Below are 10,473 nucleotides of genomic sequence, written 5' to 3'. Positions count from 1 at the left end.
AAAGTAATTCAAATTGAAAACTGCACCCTTCCATTATCCCTTTCCAGAGTTCTTTATTCTGTTGAGAAAAGATAGATTTAGTAATTCCTTAGTGTCTTTCTGGCCTTTCCTAAGCTTAGTTATTATTTTTCTCTTCTGGTGGCCCCCCTCATTGGAAGGGGGCCAGCTGCGGAGACTCATGTTTTGCCTCTCATCCCTGTGCCAGGAGGCCTTTGTTTGGGCAAAAGCATGGGCTGTTGACATCAGCCCCACTGGGAGGAAAGTGTCTCTTAGCAGGCTACTCCTGAGCCACTCACCGGGAACAAAGCATTGTTTTCATTGGTTTTATTTAATTTATTATTATTATTATTTTTTAATGAGCATCCCACAGAAGTACCCGCTTATTTTTGTTTTTGGCAGAGGAAAAGTTAGAAAACCAAAAAACACTGCAAGGCCAGGTTTCCTCACCGGGAATGTCTTGTTGCTCCCTGTCCCTGTTATGGCTTAGCTACACTTGTTTCTTCTGTTAAGAGAAAAGAAGCCAGACGCTGAAAGAGGGTTATTCTGAGCCAGATTTGAGGACCATGGCCCACAGCCTCACGCAAAACCCCTTGAACAAGTGGACTCGCTGTGGTTGGGTGACAGTTTGTTTTTTTACATTTCAGGGAAACAGAGATTACATGTAAAGTCTAAATACATGGAAGGCATGGTTTAACTTGAAAAGGTGGGACATCTGAAAACCGGGCTTACAGGTTATATAGGTCGGTTTAAAGACTGTAATTGGTTAAAGAAATGAAGCTTTGTCTAAAGGCTTTGAATGTTCTAAGTTAAGGAAGTGTGTTAATCAGAGACAAGCCACCAGACATATGCCGGGACTCAAGTGATCTGTTAAGTAAACTGAGGACCTGCAGGTTTGTTTTGTATATAGACTTAGGGCTGTTAATAAGTTACAAGAGATACCTACCAAAAAGGAGGAGGGCATGAAGAAGCAAGTCTGACCTCCCTACTCAGAGTTAGTGACATGGTTTTAGGGTATTCCCTTGGCCAAGAGGGGTCCATTCAGTTGGCTGATTGAGGGGGATCTAAGGGTTTATTTTAGTTCACACTTCCCTTAGAACTTTGAGGGTGTTTCACTTTCTTGGTAATTCCACTTGGCATTGGAATATAATTTTCTCATCAGGATGCCAACCCTGCATGGAACTTCAGAAATCATCTGACTGCCCTCTTTTCTTTTCCAGGTGGGAAACTGAGGCCCACAGAAGACAAATTACTTGCCCAGTGATACATGGTAATACATAGTCTACTTTTAGTGCCTCATTTTGCGTAAAATGGAAACTGTTGCATCGAACGAGTTGTGTTGGCACCCCGGGGTAAAGTCAAAGTTATGATGGTTGTTATAACAAAACCCTTTAAGCCAGAGAATGAGTTCCTTAAGGACTTACATAGGTTTGATTTTTAAACAAAGCCATAGATCCCTATGGTAGATATATGGAGGATATTGCAGTTCATGTGGGATAAACTTTTAGCATGAATCCTCAACTTGTTTAGCGTTTACTAAATGGTTCACTTTACTCTTGCATTGGGCTCCCCCTAGACCTCTCTGTCTTGTGCTTCCCTGTTTAGGAAGCTGCTTTGTGTGCAATCATAAGGAAAAAGGCAGTGAGAAGCCAGAAGAGATGGACTCCCCTTAGCTATTTATGTACTGTTCTTGTTAGGCTCCAATTTCCTTCTCTGTACAGTGGGAGTCCTTCCTGCCCAGTCTCTGCACAGGCTGTTCTAGTGGAGTGAAAGGCCTTAGTGCCAGAAGATGGAGTTTGGGTCATCCTTTCTTTCTCCAGTGTTACTTTAATTAGAGGCAAACTCTGTACAATAACTTAAAAGAGATTTGTTCTGAGCCAAATTTGAGGAGTAAGGCCTGGAGCCCTGCCCAAGAAGCCTTGAGCAAGCTTACTTACTGTGGCCGGGTTACTGTTTGGTTTGACACATTTCAGGGAGACAGAAATTACACAGGAATTCACAAATCAATACATGGGAGGTATATATTGGTGTGTCTTGAAAAGGTGGGGCACCTCAAAGTGGGGTTTACAGGTTACAGGTGGGTTTAGAGACTCTTAATGGCTCTGTATTGTATAAAGTGAAGGGACTGATGTGTATGAATCTCCTATAGTTGTTGGAAGTATTAAGTCACATGACACACACATGACATTCAGACCCCTTGGCAGGCTTGGGTTCCCAGCTTTAAAAGTGGTGGAGAAGATGGTGGGAGAATAACCCCACAGGGTGAGTCCATGTGCTCAGAGTAGGAGCCCCTACCTAGTCACAGGAGGTGCAAAGGGCCTGCCAAACTCTAAAGGGAGGCTTTGGGTAGTTGTGAAGTCTGTGTGACTCTAAGGTAAACAGACCTAGTAAAAAACAAATCAAAAACAAAACTAGAACTTTGACATTTAAGTGAGTAAAATCTCAAGTCATCTGATTTGCTTATTCCGTGTTTACGGACAGATAGGCAGTGGGGATGGAGGGAATCTTGTGCTCAGTCTGACATTACAAAGAACAAGGAGACCCATTCTTCACCCTGAGGAAGTCCCAGCCCAGCTCTGTGACCCTTGCTTAGAACACTTTTGGCACTTTCTTAGAAATTGTCCCCAAGAGCCCACAGAAAATAGATCTGGTTTACTTCAATATCGACTTCTGGGATTTATCCCAGTTTATTCCCCTCTGTCTTCTCTATCTTTTACCACTCCCTTTGCAAGTAAAGACAAGAGGGGGTGGTAAGTGACAGAGAACAACAGATCGGAAGAAGGAAAGCCTCAAAGAGAATGTGGGTCTCTATAAATGTGAGGGTGTGTTTGCATTAAAAAAATGCTACGAATAATTTATTAATGAAATTCACAGTAATCATTCTGGAAAATTTGAGTGTTGGAATTTGCACAGAGTGATTGCTCACACTTGGTATCAATGCTTTGTTCCATAAGAACTGAATTAGGAAAAAGTGAATTTTTTCTTTCTTGCCTGAGTATATACTTAAACTACACAATGGCATTCTGACTCATATGGTTATGCTTTTTCTAGATTTAAGGCTTATAGGTAACAGTAACATGTAAGCAATGCAGTTTCACCATATTGAATACTAGGGTGATTTTCTAAGTAATCACTACAAGGTTCAGGTTAGGTGATTACTAGAAGGGTCAGAATTAATGTGGCAATTTGAATTTTACTTATTGTTCTGATTATAAAAATGAAGCATGCCTGTTGAGGACAAGTGGAAAGCACTGAACAAATAAGGACAGAGAAACAGAAAAAATTCCACTATCCGAAGATAGCCACTGTTCACGGCTGGTAATTTTCCTTCTGTTCTTTTTTTGTTGTTGTTTCGGTGGATTTGCTTTCTGTAAATGGTTGGGAACAAACTGTGTGTGCAGTTATGTCTCGTGCCTTTCTTGCTTACCCTTTCCATATGTACATTACATAGTTTACATCGCACCCCAAATTCATCACCCATGTCAGCTATTCAGCATCTCCAAGGTCACGTGGTCCTCCGGGATGTGATCATTTCAGTGAGGGCCTCTAAAGGAAGGAGTCTCCAACTGTCCCTGGCTTTCCCATCGTGCCTCAAGCATACAAACATCAGCCATCTTTTTGTTTAGAATTCCGAAGGGACTGGCAGTACAGTGAAGGTAGAAGGGCCCTTGTCTGTGACCTTGAGGTCTAGTCCTGCCCTTGTGACCTCCAAAAACTTTCTTTAATGCCCCAATTTTTAGTTTTCATATGTGTTAAATAAGCAACTCCAGGGTCATATATAAGTTAATTCATAATTGATTAATCTTTGCGTGTCTACTCTAAACCAAGGATGACAGTCCACACAGATGGGGGGCAGAGGTAATAAGAGACTAGTGCAGGATGCTCTGGACCCACAGAGGGACGTCGCCCATCACTGCAACGGCGGGGAAGGCTTCCTGGATGAGGGTCACTGCTGCATGGCCAAGCCATTCCTGTTTGTTTCTTATTGCAACTGACACCGTGATTAACGTGTTTGTGAATAAATCTCTGTTCATTTTGCAGAGAATTTCAATAGGTTAGAGGCCTAAAGTCGTAGTTACTGGGTTATACTTTAAAGGGCATAATTCTATTAAAAACTAAATAGATATGGTTCAGTTATATATATAGCCCGAAAATAGCTAAGTATTATGTAATGTGGGAATGATAGAAATTAAGAGCACAAGTAACCCAGGACTTGAATTCTTGCTTGTTATTTTCCACTTGTGTGGACTTGGACAAGCTGCTTATGATGATGAAGCTTCAATTTCCTTTTCTGTAAAATGGGGATAACAGGTGTTATCTCATTAGGGCAATTGTAAGGATTAGATGAAATCATGGGCAGCAGGTTCAGTACAGTGCCAGGTATACAGGAAGCACTCAGTAAGTGATAGGTATTATTGTTATAATTGGGGGTTTGCACAGCTGTAGAAACTTTTGCCTCCAATATTTTTTCTTAGCATGACAGCAAGGCCATTCCTTTTGTGACTTTCTGTGCTGAAGGAAATGGAAAGTTAATTGAAATGGAACCTCCTACCAGGTGACAAGTTGAGATAGAAATGATCCCTCTCATTGTATATCCAAAAAAGTCTTTTTATTATGGAAAATTGCAAACATTTGTCATATGTACAAAGAAGGGTGTGATGAGCCTCATGTCACATTACCTCTCTCATAAGCTTCAACTATTGTCAAAACTCACAGCTGAGCTATAACCCCATCTTCAGCCTCAGATTACTTGGAATCACATCCCAGAGATCTTATCAGCTGAGCTGTGACTATTTCACTGAGTTGCATGATGCATATTTGAGACATTGAGTTGTGCTGGCTAGGAGCCTGTTTCTGCCGTCACTGTTATGGGACTTGTGTGTGTGTAGATAAAGAGCCAACCAGCAACCCCTTGAGCTTTACTGCCATGCATGTCCAAAGAGACAGCGTAGAAGGAGGACTGAATTTGGTGTTGGGAGACCTCATTTTGAACAAGTTATGTGGTTTTGGTGAGCAACTTTTGCATTTCTTGGAACATATTAATAAAAATTTGGTAGCAAGTGAGATAATCCAAGTGGCAGCCCAAGTGGCTCTATTATTAGTTGGACCTAAATCAGATTTGATCCCAGCCTTCTCCATTTGCGAGGCAGAGGTTCCCTATGCAATTAAGTCCCCGACTCCTGGCAGCAGTTTCACCAAATGCTCTTGGGGAGCACTGCAACCACTTGACACACAGCCTTGCCTGTCTCCCCTGCCCTCTGTCACCTAGTCCTGTCCCTCCTTTATGGATGCAGGAAAGGGGGCCCAGAAGGAATTTCCAGCCCTTGAGTAACAGGCCCTCTCTGAGCCCTTTTCTTCTCTGGGAAGACTGACTTCTTTATCCACCTTAGGCTTTGATGAGTCTCCTTTTCTAACTCACTGTTACACCCAAGTGGGAATTTTTGACTTAAATAAAAGAGGAAAGTTGATCTGATTTAGTAGTCAAAACAAAGCCCTCTCTTTAATCCACGGGGACTCCCATTATTTCAGGCCTGGACTGTGACTTGTGGTTTCTGGCTCTTGTTAGCTAGCTGTGTGGCCTTGGGCAAATGCATGCCACCCTGGGCATGCCACCTCAGAGAATCAGCCCCAGCACCCCTCACACCCCTTCCAGCTCTGAGATCATCAAATGAAAAACATGTATGAATCAGGAAGCTTTTTTCTTTACACAATTAATCTATGAAATGGTTTTCCTTTAGAATATCCCAACGGTGCAACCCCCCACTTCTCTTTGAAGTAGCTCCTGTTTACAGGCTGACACTGGTCCTTCCAGGCCCTTTTGTATGCATTTATATATGTAATCATGGTTACCCGAGGGTACGTTTTAAAAACTCAGTAAATGGATTACATTATACCTGCCACTTCGCAAACTCTCCTTTTCCACTTTACCATGTGTATCGGGGGTCTTTTGCATCAGTGCGTAATTAGGTTTTTCCATAGATGCATTGAGTTCTGTATTTTGAATATGAAGGAAATTGAATGTCCGTTGACATTCCATGGACGCTGGGAATGGGCCCAGGGACACTGAGGATGGGCTTCCCTATGGGAAGCAAAACTGACAGCTCCCAAGAAGCTAAACAGAGGCTGTTTGTGGGGAAGGTTATTTTTGGAGCTAGTCTGCCTTGCTTGGGTGCCCTCAGTTGTGAGTGCAAAAACTGAGCTGCATCATCACCTTTGCCTTTCCCACCCAACCTTGGGCCTTCAAGTTTGTTTCTGTTCCCAGGGTCAGGTCGGGATGTCATGGGAGAACTGGCGCTTACGTGGTAGGGAGCCAGGAGAGAGAAGTGAAGAGGAGTGTTTGTTGTCAGGCTCTGGAGGAGGGAATGTGACAGCTCTCCCTGCCTGGTTCTTCAGACCCATCTGGAGTGTGAGGCTTCCCTGTCCCATCCAGACAGTGATAAAATGATGGGTATTCAGAAATGGGCTAATCAGAGTTTAGGACATCATACTGGAGATGGAATAAATGTAGGGACTGGGGCTTTTAAGCTTGCAGACGATTAAAATAAGAGGCGCCAGCTGCTGTGAAGGGGGAGAAACAAGATAGGGGTAGAAGAGGAGAGGAAAGAGTTGCAGGAAGGCAGATAAGGAAGAAGTGACTTAACACAACTGCTCAACTGTGGAACAAACTATGTACCTTACAAGGTAGTGAATGCCCTGTCATGCAGCATTCAGGCAAAATTTGCCAGTAGACTCGTTTGCCATCAGGCGACTCTGGCACTGTGAAGGGATTGACCTAAATGCCCACTAAGGTCCCTTGCAATTTTGAGAGTCTGTGACCATCCCATAGGAAGTAGAAAGATGCAAATGGGACTGAGAGGGTGGGGCAAGTTGTGGACAATGTAACAGACCAGTTTTCCTGCTCAGTCAAAGTGGAATCAAGTGGAAACCTTCAAAAGAGGCTTAAACATTGTTTCCTTTGGATCTTGGCAACCCTCTGCCTGTTCTGTCCTTGGCTTTAGCCCTGCTTGACCTTACATTCATAAATTATTTCCACAGGAATAAATACATCACATATGCTTTAGATGACCAGAAAATCTGGCAACTGGAAAAGAACTACATGTCCCAGGAGGATGATTGTACGTTTTTTTCATTATAGTCTTTCTAAATCTGCATCCATCTCCTGCGTGGAGAGTTTTCTCTCCCAGAGTGCTGAGATACCATTCAGATTTAATTTTAGAAACGTTCTACCCTTTGCAATCTCTTGAAGGTCCTCTGGGCTGGAATTGGGAGTATCCACCATGTTTAAGGCTAATCCCTCTCTTTTGTGCAAATGAGGAAGAGCATTTGATTTACACTGTAGCTGAGTTTGCTGAGAGAAATATGGCGAAGAAGTTTGCTATCTTCTGGGCTTTGCTGTGTGCCTGGCCCTGAGTAGGCATGATATATGTTCTCTCATCCAGTTCTAATAGCAACATCTGGTGTCTTGGTATCATTAGCTCCATTTTGCAAATAAGAAAACTGAGCTTCAAAGAGGGCTAGAAACTTCACCAAAATTTCACTGCTCCTGATGGTGAAGCTTGCATTGGGCATAACACAGGTTTTCCCACTGCTAACAATGCCTAGATCTTTGGATCTGAGAAATGCTTAGTCCTTATGGTGCATTGGGGGATTAGCATGGCCACAGCTTGGTGGGTACCACTGCTTGTCTACCTTAAATGCCTTCAGACTTGTAAATGGAACTCAATGTCAACATGAAGAGCTTATCTTGCAGCTCTGCGTCTAGGTACAGTTTCTTCTCTTGTGGAATTTATTCAACATTTATTTAGCACCTGTCATATGCTAGGTATTCTGTTGGGCATTGGAAATGTCAACACAGGCTGGGCGCCTGTGGCTCAAGTGGCTAAGGCACCAGCCACATACACCTAAGGTGGTGGGTTCGAATCCAGCCTGGGCCTGCCAAACAACAATGATGGCTGCAACCAAAAAATAGCCAGGTGTTGTGGTGGGCACCTGTGGTCCCAGCTATTTGGGAGGCGGAGGCAGGAGACTCGCTTGAGCCCAGGAGTTGGAGGTTGCTGTGAGCTGTGATGCCATAGCACTCTACCCAGGGGGACAGCTTGAGGCTCTGTCTCAACAACAACAAAAAGGAAATGTCAACACAAAGAACACATATTGTAGATACACACATATTTGGTGTAACTAGTAAAGTCTTGGAAGCTAGTGGCAGACAAACTAACCATATCACCCTCTTCCTCTTTTCTCAGAGTCCTTGTTTTGTTTATTCATTTAACAAACATTGAGTGCCCGCTGCAGGCCCTGTACGATACTCAGTTTTAGAACATAGACCCAGATAATCTCCACAGTGTGTTTCTTTTGGATCTTAGGTGGAAGTAGACATGTCCATATCAATTATAATACAACAGGATAACTGGTATGATTTAGGTGTGCACAGAAGGTGGGAAGAAGATCCAGTGAGTTTGGTGAAGTTTTCTGGAAGAGGCAATAGCTGAACTTGATTTTAAAAGGCAGTTGCTGTTAGCCTCTGAAAAAGGATATTTGGGGGACAAAAGGGGCAGGAGCAAAGATTCAGGGTGGGGTTAAGGAACAGCTTTCCGTGGGAAAAAGTCAGGGAAACACTACCAGGGTGATGCTCCCGGAGAGGCACACATAAGGGAAGAGGCGGGTGGGGGATGAGGCTGGGACCATTACACGCAGTATCTGACGTAATTTTCATAAGCTTGTGTGGCATATGCTCTTATTATCTCAGTGTAACAGGTGGGGCAACAAAGGCTGGAGGAGATTCAGCTACTTGTTCAAAGTCAGACAGTGAGTGTATTGAGGTGCTTGGACTTGCAGGTAGGCCAGGTTTGTTCTGGAGCTGTGCTCTCAGCCTCCAGGCTGGTGCTAGCAGGGGCAGGCCATGGAGGTCTGGCTCACTGGCTAGCATGCTTGTTCCCTGCCTCTGAATCATTCCACCTGCCTTGGGGTGGTATCCAACTTTTCACTAAGTTGTGACTAATGGGTCTGATGTGGACAACCTCTTCTTAGCCTGTTTTTACCCTCCTTTTATCCAGCCAATCAGTGGTCCAGAAATCTTCATAGAAAACCTTTCTGTGCCCAACTATGTGTGATAAAGGAGCAGGAGAAGATTTATCCCCTTTCTCAAAATCTCCAGGTTCGTTTGGGAGCCCAGCACTACTTGCAAACCATTCAGTTGAGAGAAACTCTTTGGGGACTGAAATGGGAGCAATGAGTGGGGGCTGGAGGAATGTGGGGCAAGTGGGCCTTGAGTACTTCCTGTAAGGTCGCGAAGGATTTAGGAAGGTGGAGTGCCTATGTTAGCAGAATTATTCTATCTCAGTGATGGTGAATGGGACAACTTTTCCTACTTTCCCTGTCCTCCAAGATAATTTCTGGGTTGGAGTTGGCTCTTGGGTAGGAGAGGCAAAATTGGGTACTCATTCATTTAAAATACCAATTATTGAAACCTAATAACTCCAGAGTGCAAAGGCAAGATGATGAAACTATAGAATGAAGTAAAAAAAGTAATTACAAAGCTCAGAAAAAAATCAGGTTACTAGCAATGTCATTATAGAAAATGTTAATAGGGAACAGAATAGAATCCATTGGAACTAAATCACTAACAGAGAAGGAAGGCTTGGGGAAAATCACAGCATATGCTGAGGGAAAGGAGAAAGAAGATAAATCAGGGACCTAAAGGTCGTACAAAGGTGATCCCTCAAAAGGGGAAGTGGGGAGTCTGGAGGCGCATGTCCCTTCTGCTCATGTTCTGCTCATGGCCAGAACTTAGTCGCATGGACACACCTCCTGCAAAGAGGGCTGGGAAACGTCTCCAGCTGGGCGGCAGGTGCCTTCCTAAAACCTGGATGTTGGGAGCAATTGGTCTCTGTCATGAGGGAAAATTCATGTTGGTCTCAGACCCGACTTCCAGTGGAAGAAAGAAAAGACATTGAGTGGAAATGTTTACAGAGTTCTGGGAAAAAGGCAACAGGGGTGAAGACTTTTACTCTCAAATCACTTTGCAGCTATAAGGCGAGCATACGTGTCTCTAAGTAAGAACTCAGGGACATTAGCACACCGATTAACCTTCCTGGGAAAATTCACCAGGGCATAAGGAGGTTAATCAGCAAATACACATCGGGAAGCATAGTGAAAGGTCATTTTGGTAAGCCCTTAATCCATTCAGATAGAGAAGCAAAGCTGCTCGGGGTGGGCAACGAAGGCTGAGGAAGGAAAAAGAATATACTAGAGAGGCTGGGGTGACTGGAGGCACCTTGCGTTTGCTTCAGGAAGAATCAGGATTGTTCTGGGGTCTGGGATGGGGCCTGCTGTGCTCCTGGGTCCCAAAGCCCTAATACGTGTGTGTGTGTGTGTGTGTGTGTGTGTGTGTGGCCAGTGTAGAGAGATACAGGCTGAAGAGCTCTGTTTTCCTATGCCGTGATCCTTCTGCCATAACCTGGCCTTTGTCTCAGCCTC

The 10,473-nt window shown here is 43.9% G+C and overlaps 1 protein-coding gene across 3 annotated transcripts in view; it reads left to right on the top strand.

The window, feature by feature from the left end:
* ST6GAL1 (ST6 beta-galactoside alpha-2,6-sialyltransferase 1) overlaps window positions 1–10,473 on the top strand; it is a 118,430-nt gene that overhangs the window by 1,839 nt on the left and 106,118 nt on the right. For 2 of the 3 annotated variants that reach the window (XM_023514868.1, XM_023514864.1), the window contains exon 1: window positions 1,237–1,267. The exons of the other annotated variant lie outside the window; for it this stretch is intronic. The gene's annotated coding sequence lies outside the window, so the exon portion shown is untranslated. Of the gene's footprint in view, window positions 1–1,236; window positions 1,268–10,473 lie in introns of those variants that run through there. 3 annotated transcript variants of the gene reach the window in all.

Source organism: Otolemur garnettii, unplaced genomic scaffold (genome assembly GCF_000181295.1).
Source record: "Otolemur garnettii isolate 467f Iridium unplaced genomic scaffold, OtoGar3 scaffold00060, whole genome shotgun sequence".
Taxonomy (NCBI): Eukaryota; Metazoa; Chordata; class Mammalia; order Primates; family Galagidae; genus Otolemur; species Otolemur garnettii.
Note: the sequence above shows the minus strand (reverse complement) of the source record. Positions and strands in the feature narration are given on the sequence as shown.